The 17021-nt window shown below is 42.3% G+C and overlaps 1 non-coding gene across 1 annotated transcript; it reads left to right on the forward strand.

Annotated features, from left to right (window-relative positions):
• The first annotated feature begins 15738 nt into the window (after positions 1-15738).
• LOC133233084 (U6 spliceosomal RNA) lies at positions 15739-15845 on the forward strand. Its single transcript, XR_009731567.1, has one exon. It is a non-coding gene; the product is annotated as a U6 spliceosomal RNA (small nuclear RNA).
• The last annotated feature ends 1176 nt before the right edge of the window (positions 15846-17021 follow it).

The following is a 17021-nucleotide window of genomic DNA, read 5'->3' on the forward strand; positions in this document are numbered from 1 at the left end:
GGAAATGCTGAAAGGGGTTCTTCAACCTGAAATGCTGCTGCTGCTGCTGCTAGGTCACTTCAGTCTTGTCTGACTCTGTGCGACCCCATAGACGGCAGCCCACCGGGCTCCCCTGTCCCTGGGATTCTCCAGGCAAGAACACTGGAGTGGGTTGCCATTTCCTTCTCCAATGCATGAAAGTAAAAAGTGAAAGGGAAGTCCCTCAGTCATGTCCGACTCTTCACGACCCCATGGATTGCAGCCTATCAGGCTCCTCTGTCCATGGGATTTTCCAGGCAAGAGTACTGGAGTGGGGTGCCATTGCCTTCTCCACAACCTGAAATGAAAGGTCACTAATTAGTAACATAAAAACATATGAAAATATCCAACACCCTGGTAAAGATAAACACTGAGTCAGATTCAGGTTCTATAATGGAGTGGTGTGGTAACCATTTAATGCTAGTTAAACGTCAAAAGCATTACAATAGCTATAGGCAAAATACACAATTTAAAAAGAAGTAAATTATAATATCAAATATATAAAGACAGAGAGTAAAAGAGCAAGATTTTTGTTTGTGATTTAAATTGTTGTCAGTGTAAGATAGACATTTACATCTGTGTGATGTTTCATGTAGGCCTCATGGTAATCACATGGTAAAAATCTACAGTAGATTCACAAAAGATAAGAGAGGAAGGAATAAAAGCATATTACTGCGGAAAAGCATCAATTGACAAAGGAAAGCAGCAAGAGTGAAAGAAAGGAACAAGAGAACTACAAAACAACCAAAAACCAATCAGTAAGATGGCACTAGTAAGGCCTTGTTGTTGTTGTTTAGCTGCTGAGCCGTGTCTGACTCTTTTGTGACTCCATGGACTGTAGCCCACCAGGCTCCTCTGTCCATGGGATTTCCCAGGCAAGGATACTGGACTGGGTTGCCATTTCCTTCTTTAGGGGATTTTCTCAACCCAGGGATCAAACCCTTGTCTCTTGCATCTCTTGCATTGGCAGGCAGATTTTTTGATCACAGCGTCACCTGGGAAGCTTATGACCTAGAACCTAAAGCAACAGAAGAGATGGATACACAATGTCAAGCTTCTTCTACAACAAGAGGCAGTTAGGGGACACATGGGATCTCCCTCTGGGGGGGCCCCACAGGGTTCTGCTCAGTTACAGAGATTCAGAGCCAAAGATATTGTCTCTTAGCACAGATATACCAGATGTGTGAAAATGTGAAGCCATGTGCTACTGACACCATGCCTGCTTTTGGACATGACAGAATCTAATGGAACCTAGCCGACCTGAATGACCTTGCCCTGAGAGGTCAAACCTTGCCCAGAGATGGCTTCTGGGAAGGGGGAGGACATTGGCGAATGGAGTTCAAAATGACTGCAGCCTCCGATATGTCCTCACATTGGTTATGAGGAAATGCTCTTGTTGAAGAGTTTCCCTGGGGCAGCTTTCATAGCTTGGTTTCTCAGACTATAATGAAAGGATTTAACATTGGGGTCACAGCCATGTACATCATGGTTATCACTGTATCCTTCAGTCTGTTTGCTTAAGTTCAGGCTCATTCTAAAGAGCTGACACCTATCCTACTCAAACTCTTCCAGAAAATTGCAGAGGAAAGTAAACTTTCAAACTGATTCTATGAGGCCACCATCACCCTAATACCAAAACCTGACAAAGATGCCACAAAAAAAGAAAGCTACAGGCCAATATCACTGATGAACATAGATGCAAAAATCCTTAATAAAATTCTAGCAATCAGAATCCAACAACACATTAAAAAGATCATACACCATGACCAAGTGGGCTTTATCCCAGGGATGCAAGGATTCTTCAATATCTGCAAATCAATCAGTGTAATACACCACATTAACAAATTGAAAAATAAAAGACATATGATCATCTCAATAGATGCAGAGAAAGCCTTTGACAAAATTCAACATCCATTTATGATAAAAACTCTCCAGAAAGCAGGAATAGAAGGAACATACCTCAACATAATAAAAGCTATATATGACAAACCCACAGTAAACATTATCCTCAATGGTGAAAAATTGAAAGCATTTCTCCTAAAGTCAGGAACAAGACAAGGGTGCCCACTCCCACCACTACTATTCAACATAGTTTTGGAAGTTTTGGCCACAGCAATCAGAGCAGAAAAAGAAATAAAAGGAATCCAGATTGGAAAAGAAGAAGTAAAACTCTCACTGTTTGCAGATGACATGATCCTCTACATAGAAAACCCTAAAGACTCCACCAGAAAATTACTAGAGCTAATCAATGAATATAGTAAAGTTGCAGGATATAAAATCAACACACAGTAATCCCTTGCATTCCTATACACTAATAATGAGAAAATAGAAAGAGAAATTAAGGAAACAATTCCATTCACCATTGCAACGAAAAGAATAAAATACTTAGGAATATATCTACCTAAGAAACTAAAGACCTATATATAGAAAACTATAAAACACTGGTGAAAGAAATCAAAGAGGACACTAATAGATGGAGAAATATACCATGTTCATGGATCGGAAGAATCAATATAGTGAAAATGAGTACACTACCCAAAGCAATCTATAGATTCAGTGCAATCCTTATCAAGCTACCAACGGTATTTTTCACAGAGCTAGAACAAATAATTTCACAGTTTGTATGGAAATACAAAAAACCTCGAATAGCCAAAACAATCTTGAGAAAGAAGAATGCAACTGGAGGAATCAATCTGCCTGACTTCAGGCTTTACTACAAAGCCACAGTCATCAAGACAGTATGGTACTGGCACAAAGACAGAAATATAGATCAATGGAACAAAATAGAAAGCCCAGAGATAAACCCACACACCTATGGACACCTTATCTTTGACAAAACAAGCAAGAATATACAATGCAGAAAAGCCAATCTCTTTAATAAGTGGTGCTGGGAAAACTGGTCAACCACTTGTAAAAGAATGAAAGTAGAACACTTTCTAACACCATACACAAAAATAAACTCAAAATGGATTAAAGATCTAAATGTAAGGCCAGAAACTATAAAACTCTTAGAGGAGAACATGGGCAAAACACTCTCCGACATAAATCACAACAGGATCCTCTATGACCCACTTCCCAGAATATTGGAAATAAAAGCAAAATAAGCAAATGGGACCTAATTAAAATTAAAAAGCTTCTGCACAACAAAAGAAACTATAAGCAAGGTGAAAAGATAACCTTCAGAATGGGAGAAAATAATAGCAAATGAAGCAACCGACAAACAACTAATCTCAAAAATATACAAGCAACTCCTGCAGCTCTATTCCAGAAAAATAAATGACCCAATCAAAAAAAAATGGGCCAAAGAACTAAATAGACATTTCTCCAAAGAAGACATACAGATGGCTAACAAACACATGAAAATATGCTCAACATCACTCATTATCAGAGAAATGCAAATCAAAACCACTATGAGGTACCATTTCACGCCAGTCAGAATAGCTGCGATCCAAAAGTCTAGAAGCAATAAATGCTGGAGAGCATGTGGAGAAAAGGGAACCCTCTTACACTGTTGGTGGGAATGCAAACTAGTACAGCCACTATGGAGAACAGTGTGGAGAGTCCTTAAAAAACTGGAAATAGAACTACCATATGACCCAGCAGTCCCACTGCTGGGCATACACACCGAGGAAACCAGAATTGAAAGAGACACATGTACCCCAATGTTCATCGCAGCACTGTTTATAATAGCCAGGACATGGAAGCAACCTAGATGTCCATCAGCACACGAATGGATAAGAAAGCTGTAGTACATATACACAATGGAGTATTACTCAGCCATTAAAAAGAATACATTTGAATCAGTTCTAATGAGGTGGATGAAACTGGAGCCGATTATACAGAGTGAAGTAAGCCAGAAGGAAAAACACCAATACAGTATACTAACGCATATATATGGATTTAGAAAGATGGTAAGGATAACCCTATATGCGAGACAGCAAAAGAGACACAGATGTATAGAACAGTCTTTTGGACTCTGTGGTGGGGTGGTGATGATTTGGGAGAGTGGCATTGAAACATGTATAATATCATATAAGAAACGAATCGCCAGTCCAGGTTCGATGCAGGATACAGGAAGCTTGGGGATGACCCAGAAGCATTGTATGGGGAGGGAGGTGGGAGGGGGGTTCAGGATTGGGAACATGTGTACACCCGTGGTGGATTCCAATACAATATTGTAAAGTAAAAAAAAAAATAATAAAAAATATAAAAAATAAAAATTAAAAAATAAAAACTCTCAAAGCACTTACTTCCCTCACCATGTTTTATGCTTTTGAAGTCATATTTTACATTTCAAAATTTTATGTATCACTTTAGTGACTTTAGATTCAGATGATTTTTACTACTTTTGTCTTTTAACCTTCATACTAACTTTATAGGTGATTGACCCACTAGCTTTATTGTGTGTTTGCCTTTACTAGTGAGATTCTTTCTTTCATAATTTTCTTGTTTCTAGTTACAGCCTTTTCTTTGCTATTTAAAGCAGCTCCTTTAACATGTCATGTAAGGCTGGTTTAATGGTCCATAAATGAGCTCCTTTAGATTTTTTCTCTGGGAAGTCTTTATCAACTTTGAATTATAACCTTGCCAGGTAGAGTATTCTACACCGTAAGCTTTTTCCTTTCAGTACTATAGTAAGTCCCCTACATATGAACAAGTTCCATTCCAAGAGTGCTTTTATATGCTCAATTTGTTCTTAAGTCCAGCAAAGTTAGCCTAGGTACCCAACTAACACAATCTGATATATAGTTGGAGCATGCCGCGTGCATGCTAAGTCGCTTCAGTCATATCCGACTCTTCATGAGCCCATGAGCTGTAGCCTGCCAGGCTCCTCTGTCCATGGGATTATCTGGCAAGAATGCTGGAGTGGGTTGCCGTGCTCTCCTCCAGGGGATCTTCTCAACCCAGGGATCAAACCCACATCTCTTACAACTCCTTCATTGGCAGATGAGTTCTATATCACTAGTGCCCCCTGGGAAGCCCATATAGTACTGTACTGTAAAAGGTTTCTAATACCTTGCACACAAATAACACATAAAAAACAAACACACACACAAAAAACATTTTCAATCTTACAGTACCATGCCTTGAAAAGTACAGTAGTACAGTATAACAGCTGGCATACAGGGGCTGGCATCAACTGAACAGGCAGGACCAGTTAGTGACTGCAGGTGGGAGAAGGGGTGGGAGATGGAAGAGCTAAAGGCTCGTCAGCAAGGGCAGATGGAAGGCAAGCTGCACTTTCACTCATGCCTGATGTTGATGAACCAGCTTCTGGTTCCTTGCTGGATTCAATTCTATGTACTAACTTATGTGATTGGACATGAAAACGCACATTCACATCTTCAAAAGTTCGAAACTTAAAGGTTTGTATGTAGGGGACATACCGTATCATGCTAATCCCTCTGGCCTATAAAGTTTCTGATGAAAAATCAGCTGAGAGTCTTATGGGGGTTCCCTTGTACATAACTAGTTGTTTCTTACTGCTTTTAAGACTCTCTCTATATCTTTCACTTCTGGCATTTCAGTTATAATGTACCATCATGTGGGTCTCTTTGGTCATCCTGTTTGGGACATTCTGTGTTTCCTGGACTTGGATGTCAATTTCCTTCACCAGGTGAGGAAAGTTTTAAATTCATTTTTGGCTATGCTCGGTCTTTGTTGCTGCATGCAGGCTTTCTCTCGTTGTGGTGAGCAGGAGCTACTCTCCAGCTGCAATGTGAGGGCTTCTCATTTGGTGGCTTCTCTTGTGGTGGCGTGGGACTCCAGAGCTTGCAGGATTCAGTAGTTGTGGCACGGGGGCTTAGTTGCCCCACAGCATGTGGAATCTTTCCAGACCAGGGATTGAACCTGTGTTCCCTGCATTGGCAGGCAGATTCATATCCACTGGACCACCAGAAAAGTTCCTAGGGAAGGTTTTAGTCAGCCCAAGAGACAGGCAGTTAGTAACTTTTCAGAAAGGAAATCCCAGTGCTGCTGGACCACATCCTTCCCCCTTTTCAGCAATGCTCCTGAGGGGATGCAAAGGGCATGGGGCAATTACTAAGCTTCAAACTCCCACAGGACCCCTGAGAGGGCTCTCCCTGAGGCTACCTGGGAAATACATAAATAGCACAATTGCTCCTATAGCCCAGAGCTGGGAACCCTAGGGTTCCTCTGGAGGTCCTGGTGTTAGTGAACAGAAACACCCCCATCTGCACCCTGCTCCAGAAGCAGGCAACCTGGACACGAGCCTGTTATTACGTTCGTTGCTCCACACAGGAACAGCCTCTGAGTACTCAAGCAGATTTTTCATGTTAATTTCCAATGATGTAGACCGTTGAAGAAGAAGCAGTAGGTCACCCTTGATGAACACGGGCAGGAAGGTAAGCTCCACAGCTGGGGTGGAACACAAGCCCCAGTACAGCCCCCATGCACAATAGCAGACACTGCCCAAGCTGTCCTGGTGCAGTGAGGACTGTGAAGGTAGATAAAGCATTCTCTCCATCTCTGAAATGTCAGGTCAAGAAGGGAGGAAAGACCTAAGTATTTGTTAAGAAAAGCATAATGAAATCTTGACACTTGCATAGTTTGGGAGGAAGGATGATGTCAACCTAAAAGTCTTTTCCACCAGAAGACGAGAGATTCCCCAGGCAGTTTGTGGGAGCTGCCTAAAACAAGGGGCAGTAAAGAGGTGATGGGGAACACCAGGCAAAGTAGTTTCCCTGCAGGCTGGTATGCCCAGAAGGGCTCCACAGAGACAACAGTGGGGGTTATTATTTATTGATTTATTTATGGCTGTCCTGGGTCTTTGTTTTCTCTAGTTGCGGTGAGCAGGGGCTACCCACTAGTTGCGGTGCTCAGGCTTCTCACTGCAGTGGCTTCTCTGGTTGCAGAGTGCAGGCTCTGGGACGTCAGGCTTCAGTAGTCGCTGCACGTGTTCCTGTAGTTGCAGCTCCTGAGTTCTAGAGCACAAGCTCAGTAGTTGTGGTGCACAGGCTTAGTGGCTCTGCCATATGTGGAGTCTTCCCAGATCAAGGATAGAACCCGTGCCTCCTGCATTGGCAGGCAGATTCTTAACCACTGAGCCACAGCAGGGAAGCCAGGGAAGCCTAGCAGGGGAATTTAGAACCAGCCCCCCCATCTCTGCCCCGTGGACAGTGTGAAGGACATTTTCTTTTACATGCAGAAAAGTCCAAGGTGAATCTTCTAGGATGGCTGAGGATTTCATATTTGATTAATAGCCCCTGCAGGGAAACTCAGAAAGCTGGGCACTCTGAAAAGGGGAGTCTGTGTTTTGACTGAGAAATGCCTTCCCATGAGACCGATTCTTGGTATTGGATTGCCCAAGCGTGGATGGATTTGGGAATGTGCACCCTCGGTCAAGGCAAGGCTGAAGCTGGTCTGCTGTCAGTACAGAGTTCTGGACTCCTTGAATGTAGGGCCCATGGGTATAGTACCCCTCCTTCCATCCACACAGGAATTCAGGGAAGCTGCCTCTTTGCTTCTCTTGTGTTTGTGGAACTCAGTTTTCTGAAGGTAAAATAGAGACATTGAATTCTGGCTCCTCCAGTGTTCATGCCTTCACACACTCAGACATGGTCGATTTCTTGAACCTTTCTTTGGTACCAGGCGTTATCTTAGACACCGAGGAAGCACATGGTGAACAGAACACACAGGGACCCTCAATCCCCAAAGGTTTCATTCTGGTGTTAAAGCCTGGACTTAAAGAAGTAGGTATTGTAAATTATAGTGGTGTTGGACGAGGTGTGTGAAGGTTGACATCAGAACACCAGCAAGATGCAAGAAGCTGGAGAAGTCCTCCTACGGAGGTTTGTGCTGGAATCCCAGGGATGAGCAGGACCCAAGGCAGAAACAGGTGGGTGGGAAGCGGTGCTGGAGACTGCTCCAGGCAGAAGGAAGGATAACTGAGAACATCCAGTGGTGAGGACTGACAGGAAGGTGATTTTGAGGGGATCTTGTGTGTTTAGGAAGCTGATATATATCATATTTGGTGCTAGCAGAGCAGGCAGTGTCAGATGGTAGTGTTGAATGGACAGGTCACAGGGAGATAGTCAGGATCAAGCAGGCACTGATGGAGGGAACTCAGGGCACCCAGGATGGCGTCTGTTGGCCATCAGTGGAAGAGCATGGGGATGAACAGCTAGTTGGCCAGTAGGATGCTATTCAAGCCCAACTGTCAGCTCTTCCTGGCCTTTCTCCCTTCTAAAGGACAATATACCAGTGGCAGTAGAAGTCACAAGAGTGAAGAGCAGATCCAGATTCTGCTAGTGAGCAGAGTATGACCTTGGGGCACCTCACTCAGCATCTCTGAACCTCAGTTTCCTCTTAGCAAAGGATGACAGCAGTGTCTGCCTCCAGTGGCCCTGGAATTTAGGATATTCTTGGGTCAGGGCTTCTGGTCAGTTCAGTTGCTTAGTCGTGTCCAATTCTTTGTGACCCCATGGACTGCAGCACACCAGGCTTCCCTGTGCATCACCAACTCCCAAAGCTTGCTCAAACTCATGTCCATCGAGTCGGCGATGCCATCCAACCATCTCATCCTCTGTCATCCCCTTCTCCTCCCCCCTTCAGTCTTTCCCAGCATTAGGGTCTCTTCCAATGAGTCAGTTCTATGCATCAGGTGCTCAAAGCATTGGGCTTCTGGTAGGATGCACTGATGGAAGTTCTGTTCCTTTAACACTGTCCTCCCCCTGCCCCCCTTCCCTAGTATCCTTCCCTTCCTCTGCAGGGAGGCTCTGGCAGGAACCTGCTCTACTGTTTGACCTTTTTAATTGTAGTATAATTGCTTTACAATGTTATGTTAGTTTCTGCTGTACAATAACATGAATCAGCTATCTTGCTGTTTGACTTTATAGGAGATGCTCTTTTCCTGGGAGTGTCTGGCTCTGAGCCTGTGGAGTTAGACATGCAGCCTGGTGCGCTGCGTCCTGCCTGGTCCAGGTGAGCGGTCGCTCCTTCCTGGTGTGTCAGCCCCTCCTCTTTCTGGCCTCTCTAGGCATCACTTACCCTCCTCCCCTCTCCCTGCTTCTGTGTGTTGCTCTTGGGAACACATTGCTGACGGACATGCTAGATTGTACTTTTTTTTTTTTTATTTAACTTTACAATATTGTATTGGTTTGCCATATATCAAAATGAATCCACGACAGGTATACCTGTGTTCCCCATTCTGAACCCTCCTCCCTCCTCCCTGCCCGTACCATCCCTCTGGGTCGTCCCAGTGCACCAGCACCAAGCATCCAGTATCGTGCATAGAACCTGGACTGGCGACTCGTTTCATATATGATATTATACATGTTTCAATGCCATTCTGCCAAATCATCCCACCCTCTCCCTCTCCCACAGAGTCCAAAAGACTGTTCTATACATCAGTGTCTCTTTTGCTGTCTCGTATACAGGGTTATTGTTACCATCTTTATAAATTCCATATATATGCGTTAGTATACTGTATTGGTGTTTTTCTTTCTGGCTTACTTCACTGTGTATAATAGGCTCCAGTTTCATCCACCTCATTAGAACTGATTCAAATGTATTCTTTTTAATGGCTGAGTAATACTCCATTATGTATATGTACTACAGCTTTCTTATCCATTCGTGTGCTGATGGACATCTAGGTTGCTTCCATGTCCTGGCTATTATAAACAGTGCTGCAATGAACATTGGGGTACATGTGTCTCTTTCAATTCTGGTTTCCTCAGTGTGTATGCCCAGCAGTGGGATTGCTGGATTATAAGGCAGTTCTATTTCCAGTTTTTTAAGGACTCTCCACACTGTTCTCCATAGTGGCTGTACTAGTTTGCATTCCCACCAACAGTGTAAGAGGGTTCCCTTTTCTCCACACCCTCTCCAACTCAGCACTGGGTCTGTGTTGTGGAGGAAAAAAGCTCCCCTTGTTCTTTGTGTTACTTGCACTGCCTCCCTGTGGGACGTTGTGGATCTGCATCCCTCTGCTGTGCTTTTACTGATGAAGTTGAATGACTGTGATGTGTTCCAGTTCAAAGCAAAAACTTTAAGAATTGCTGTGCTGGGACTTCCCTGGGGGTTCAGTGGCTAAGAATCCATTTTCACGATTCAGGGGGCCTGGGTCTGATCCCTGCTCAGGGAACTAGATTCTACACGCCACAGCTGAAGATCTTATGCCACAACACAGACCCAGTGCTGCCAAGTAACTACATGTTATAAAAAAAAAAAAAAAAAGAATCACTGTGCATTTCCATAAGCTCCCTTGCTCTTTCCTCCAAAGATGGGCTGCTTATTCGGCCTGGATCTCAAATGAAGAAGATACATGAAGCAATGCTAGTCAGAGCCACCCGCAACTTGCAGCTGACTTGTAACGTGTGTGCAAGCTCAGTAGTGTCTGACTGTTTTGAGATCCCATGGACTGTAGCCCACCAGGCTCCTCTGTCAGTGGAATTTCCCAGGCAAGAATACTGGAGTGGGTTGCCATTTCCTACTCCAGGAGATCTTCCCAACCCAGGGATAGAACCTGCGTCCCCTGTGTCTCCTGCATTGGCAGGTGGATTCTTTACCACTGAGCCATGTGGGAAATCCCAACATCCATCATAAGTGAGGAAATAAATCTTTGTTTTTTAAGCCACTGAGATTTGAGGGAAGTTCCTATCATGGTATTACCACAAGAAAAATGATTACCATAGCATTTTTTCTTCTTTCTGGAATGTTGCTGGCTTAGACTTTCCATCTCTACCAGGGTAATTTTTGGTGCATTTCATTCTCCAGAGGAAAATGTGAGTTTACAATGGAGGAATCATTTCATTTAGAATTACACATTTGTTTGCATGGCCTCTTGCTAAATAGTACAGTGACTTTAAATAATTTGCTTTCTCAGTTTATATTCCCCTTGTCATTACTTGTTCTCTCTAGTTGTGTTTTTTCTCCCTGCCCTCTCATTTTTTTCTTGAGTAGGTTAGAAAGTGGCTTATCTCTCTTTTAAGTTTTTTGAAGAAGTTAAAAAGTTTAAGAGCTTTATTGATATGCAATTCAATGAATAATATATAATATATATAATGCAATTCACCCATTCGAATTATACAGTTCAATGACTTTTTATGTTCAATATCCACTGAACAGTGCAGTTATCACCACAACCAATTTTGCATTTCATCACCCCTGAAATGAAGCCATACATTCCTTAGCACCCTGCACCAACTCACCCATCCCTCCCAGCCTTCAGTTCAGTTCATTTCAGTTCAGTCGCTCAGTCATGTCCGACTCTTTGCGACCCCATGAATCCCAGCATGCCAGGCCTTCCTGTCCATCACCATCTCCTGGAGTTCATTCAAATTCACGTCCATCGAGTCAGTGATGCCATCCAACCATCTCACCCTCCGTCGTCCCCTTTTCCTCCTGCCCCCAATCCCTCCCAACATCAGAGTCTTTTCCAATGAGTCAACTCTTCGCATGAGGTGGCCAAAGTACTGGGAGTTTCAGCTTTAGCATCAGTCCTTCCAAAGAACACCCAAGACTTATCTCCTTTAGAATGGACTGGTTGGATCTCCTTGCAGTCCAAGAGACTCTCAAGAGTCTTCTCCAACACCACAGTTCAAAAGCATCAATTCTTCGGTGTTCAGCTTTCTTCAAGTCCAACTCTCACATCCATACATGACCACTGGAAAAACCAAAGCCTTGACTAGACGGACCTTTGTTGGCAAAGTAATGTCTCTGCTTTTGAATATGCATTCTAGATTGGTCATAACTTTCCTTTCAAGGAGTAAGTGTCATTTATTTTTATTTATTTATTTATTTTACTAGCACCAACAAGCAACTTTATTTTTTTTTAATTTTATTTTATTTTTAAACTTTACAGTATTGTATTAGTTTTGCCAAATAGCGAAATGAATCCGCCACTGGTATACATGTATTCCCCATCCTGAACCCTCCTCCCTCCTCCCTCCCCATACCATCCCTCTGGGTTGTCCCAGTGCACCAGCCCCAAGCATCCAGTATCATGCATTGAACCTGGACTGGTGACTCGTTTCATACATGATATTATACATGTTTCAATGCCATTCTCCCAAATCTTCCCACCCTCTCCCTCTCCTACAGAGTCCATAAGACTGACATCAGTGTCTCTTTTGCTGTCTCGTACACAGGGTTATTGTTAACCATCTTTCTAAATTCCATATATATGCATTAGTATACTGTATTGGTGTTTTTCTTTCTGGCTTACTTCACTCTGTATAATAGGCTCCAGTTTCATCCACCTCATTAGAACTGATTCAAATGAATTCTTTATGTATACCTGTGGTGGATTCATTTTGATATTTGGCAAAACTAATACAATTATGTAAAGTTTAAAAATAAAATAAAATTTAAAAAATAATAAAATTAAATTAAAAAAAAATAAAGGCTGAGTAATACTCCATTGCGTATATGTACCACAGCTTTCTTATCCATTCATCTGCTGATGGACATCTAGGTTGCTTCCATGTCCTGGCTATTATAAACAGTGCTGCGATGAACATTGGGGTACATGTGTCTCTTTCCCTTCTGGTTTCCTCAGTGTGTATGCCCAGCAGTGGGATTGCTGGATTATAAGGCAGTTCTATTTCCAGTTTTTTAAGGACTCTCCACACTGTTCTCCATAGTGGCTGTACTAGTTTGCATTCCCACCAACAGTGTAAGAGGGTTCCCTTTTCTCCACATGCTCTCCAGCATTTATTGCTTCTAGACTTTTGGATCGCAGCCATTCTGACTGGCGTGAAATGGTACCTCATTGTGGTTTTGATTTGCATTTCTCTGATAATGAGTGATGTTGAGCATCTTTTCATGTGTTTGTTAGCCATCTGTATGTCTTCTTTGGAGAAATGTCTATTTAGTTCTTTGGCCTTTTTTTTGATTGGGTCATTTATTTTTCTGGAGTTGAGCTGTAGGAGTTGCTTGTATATTTTTGAGATTAGTTGTTTGTCAGTTGCTTCATTTGCTATTATTTTCTCCCATTCTGAAGGCTGCCTTTTCACCCTGTTAATACTTTCCTTTGTTGTGCAGAAGCTTTTAAGTTTTATTAGGTCCTATTTGTTTATTTTTGCTTTTATTTCCAATATTCTGGAAGGTGGGTCATAGAGGATCCTGCTGTGATGTATGTCGGAGAGTGTTTTGCCTATGTCTCCTCTAGGAGTTTTATAGTTTCTGGTCTTACGTTTAGATCTTTAATCCATTTTGAGTTTATTTTTGTGTATGGTGTTAGAAAGTGTTCTAGTTTCATTCATTTACAAGTGGTTGACCAGATTTCCCAGCACCACTTGTTAAAGAGATTGTCTTTAATCCATTGTATATTCTTGCCTCTCAAGGAGTAAGTGTCTTTTAATTTCATGGCTGCAGTCACCATCTGCAGTGATTCTGGAGCCCCAAAAAATAAGTCTGACACTGTTTCCACTCTTTCCCCATCTATTTCCCATGAAGTGATGGGACCAGATGCCATGATCTTCGTTTTCTGAATGTTGAGCTTTAAGCCAATTTTTTCACTCTCCTCTTTCACTTTCATCAAGAGGCTTTTTAGTTCCTCTTCACTTTCTGCCATAAGGGTGGTGTCATCTGCATTTCTGAGGTTATTGATATTTCTCCCAGCAATCTTGATTCCAGCTTGTGCTTCTTCCAGCCCAGCGCTTCTCATGATGTACTCTGCATAGAAGTTAAATAAGCAGGGTGACAAATAGCCAATCACTAATTTGCTCTCTGTCTCTACAGATTTGCCTATTAGGATATTTCATGTAAACTGAATCACACAATACATTGTTCTTTGTATCTGGCTCCTTGCACTTAGTGTAATGTTTTCAAGATCCATGCATGGTGTTAGCATGTATGAGTGTTTCACTTCTTTTTATTGACAAACACTGATTGATTGTATGGATATGCCACATTTTATTAATCCATTCGCAGGCTCATGATCCTTTTCAGTTCAGTTCAGTTCAGTCGCTCAGTCGTGTCTGACTCTTTGCAACCCCATGAATTGCAGCACACCAGGCCTCCCTGTCCATCACCAACTCCCGGACTTCACTCAGACTCACATCCATCGAGTCAGTGATGCCATCAAGCCATCTCATCCTCTGTCGTCCCCTTCTCCTTCTGCCCCCAATCCCTCCTAGCATCAGAGTCTTTTCCAAACACTCACTCTTCTCATGAGGTGGCCAAAGTATTGGAGTTTCAGCTTCAGCATCAGTCCTTCCAAAGAACACCCAGGACTGATCTCCTTTAGAATGGACTGGTTGGATCTCCTTGCAGTCCAAGGGACTCTCAAGAGTCTTCTCCAACACCACAGTTCAAAAGCATCAATTCTTTGGCACTTGGCTTTCTTCACAGTCCAACTCTCACATCCATACATGACCACTGGAAAAACCATAGCCTTGACTAGACGGACCTTTGTTGGCAAAGTAATGTCTCTGCTTTTGAATATGCTATCTAGGTTGGTCATAACTTTCCTTCCAAGGAGTAAGCGTCTTTTAATTTCATGGCTGCAGTCACCATCTGCAGTGATTTTGGAGCCCCCCAAAATAAAGTCTGACACTGTTTCCACTGTTTCCCCATCTATTTCCCATGAAGTGATGGGCCGGATGCCATGATCTTTGTTTTCTGAATGTTGAGCTTTAAGCCAATTTTTTCACTCTCCTCTTTCATTTTCATCAAGAGGCTTTTGAGTTCCTCTTCACTTTCTGCCATAAGGGTGGTGTCATCTGCATTTCTGAGGTTATTGATATTTCTCCCAGCAGTCTTGATTCCAGCTTGTGCTTCTTCCAGCCCAGCATTTCTCATGATGTACTCCGCATAGAAGTTAAATGAGCAGGGTGACAATATACAGTCTTGACATACTCCTTTTCCTATTTGGAACCAGTCTGTTGTTCCATGTCCAGTTCTAACTGTTGCTTCCTGACCTGCATATCGGTTTCTCAAGAGGCAGGTCAGGTGGTCTGGTATTCCTATCTCTTGAAGAATTTTCCACAGTTGATTGTGATCCACACAGTCAAAGGCTTTGGCATACTCAATAAAGCAGAAATAGATGTTTTTCTGGAACTCTCTTCCTTTTTCCATGATCCAGCAGATGTTGGCAATTTGATGTCTGGTTCCTCTACCTTTTCTAAAACCAGCTTGAACATCTGGAAGTTCACGGTTCACGTATTGCTGAAGCCTGGTTTGTAGAATTATGAGCATTACTTTACTAGCATGCACTCAATATGCCAGCAAATTTGACAATTCATTCCAATCCCAAAGATCCTTTTCAGATTTGGTCTATTATGAATAATGCTGCAATGAACATTTGCGCACACGTTTTTGTGTGGACATATGTTTTCATTTCTCTTGGGTATATACCTGAGAGTGATATTGCTGGGTCATATGAAAATTCTTCGTTTAGCCTTTTGAGAAACTTCCAGACTGTTTTGCAAAGGGAAAGAACTGTTTTACATTCCCATGAACAGTTTTTAAGGACCCCAATTTCTCCATATCTTTGACAACACTTGTTATCCTATTTATTGATTTTAGTCATCCTAGAGGATGTGACGTGCTATCTTGTGGTTTTGATGTGTATTACCTTGAAGCCCAATGGTATTGAACAGTTTTTGTATGCTTATTGCTCATTTGTATACCTTCTTTGGAGAAATGTCTATTAAGATCCTTTACTCGTTTTAAATTTGGGTTAATTTTCTTTCTATTATTAAAAGAACTGTAATTGTTCTTTTTATATTCTAGATAAAAAAAAATCTCTGGTCAGTGCTCACTTTGGCAGCACATATAGTAAAATTGGAATCATACAGAGAAGATTATCATGACCCCTGTGCGAGGAGGACACACAAATTTGTGAAATGTTTCATATTTTTAAAAAGATATCTATCCAGTATGGCAAAATAAATTGAAAATTGGCATAGTATGTCTTTGGAAAATGAAATATTATAAACTATTACATTTATTCACATATTCTTTAATTCCTGGATGATATATTAAGCACCTGCTGTTTATTCATTAATCCAATAAATGTTTATTAAGCCCCCACACAAAAATTTCTGATCAGATATATGATTGGCAAGAATTTTCTCCCATTCTGTGGATTGTCTTCTCACATCTTAATGGTGTACAAATGCTTAAAAAATTGATCTATGTTTACATATGGAAGGAAATATCCTAAAGGCAATCAGTCCTGAATATTCATTGGAAGGACTGATGCAGAAACTGAAACTCCAGGATTTTGGCCACCTGATTCGAAGAACTGACTCGTTTGAAAAGACCCTGATGCTGGGAAAGATTGAAGGGGGAGGAGAAGGGGACGACAGAGGATGAGATGGTTGGATGGCATCACCTACTCAATGGACATGAGTTTGGGTAAACTACGGGAATTGCTGATGGACAGGGAGGCCTGGCGTGCTGCAATCCATGGGGTTGCAAAGAGTTGGACCTGACTGAGCCACTGAACTGAACTGAACTGAACTGATCATATGGAGGAGTCCCATGATTGTCCAGCTGAGCCTATGAAAGGGGAAATAGATTTAATTTTGGAAGTATATTAAAAAGGTCACTTAGTGAACACAGGTAAGATAAAATCTGCAACCTTGTCTTTTTCAACAACAAAGGTGATGTTTTTCCCTCCTTCTGACTGACTGACTCCTTGTCTGACCCTCAGTTGGTTTCACACATGGGACAGGAACAGGGTTTTCATGTACTGGACCTCCTCAGGTACTGACATCACTTCCTACTCAAGTAGCTTGGTGTGCGTGCCTAGTAGCTCAGTCATGTCTGACTCTTTGTGACCCCATGGACTACAGCCCACCAGGCTTCTCTGTCCATGGGATTCTCCAGGCAAGAATGCTGGAGTGGGTTGTCATGCCCTCTTCCAGGAAATCTTCCTGACCCAGGGATTGAACCCAGGTCTCCTGCATTGCAAGCAGATTCTTTACTGGCTGAGCCTTCTGAACATACAGAATTAAGTTCTAGATCCTTTACTTTCCATTCCAGATATTTCGAATTTGGGTCTTAGTTCCCTTTCCAGCTTTTACCTCAGC

This window comes from Bos javanicus, chromosome 19 (assembly GCF_032452875.1).
Source record: "Bos javanicus breed banteng chromosome 19, ARS-OSU_banteng_1.0, whole genome shotgun sequence".
In the NCBI taxonomy this organism is placed as follows: Eukaryota; Metazoa; Chordata; class Mammalia; order Artiodactyla; family Bovidae; genus Bos; species Bos javanicus.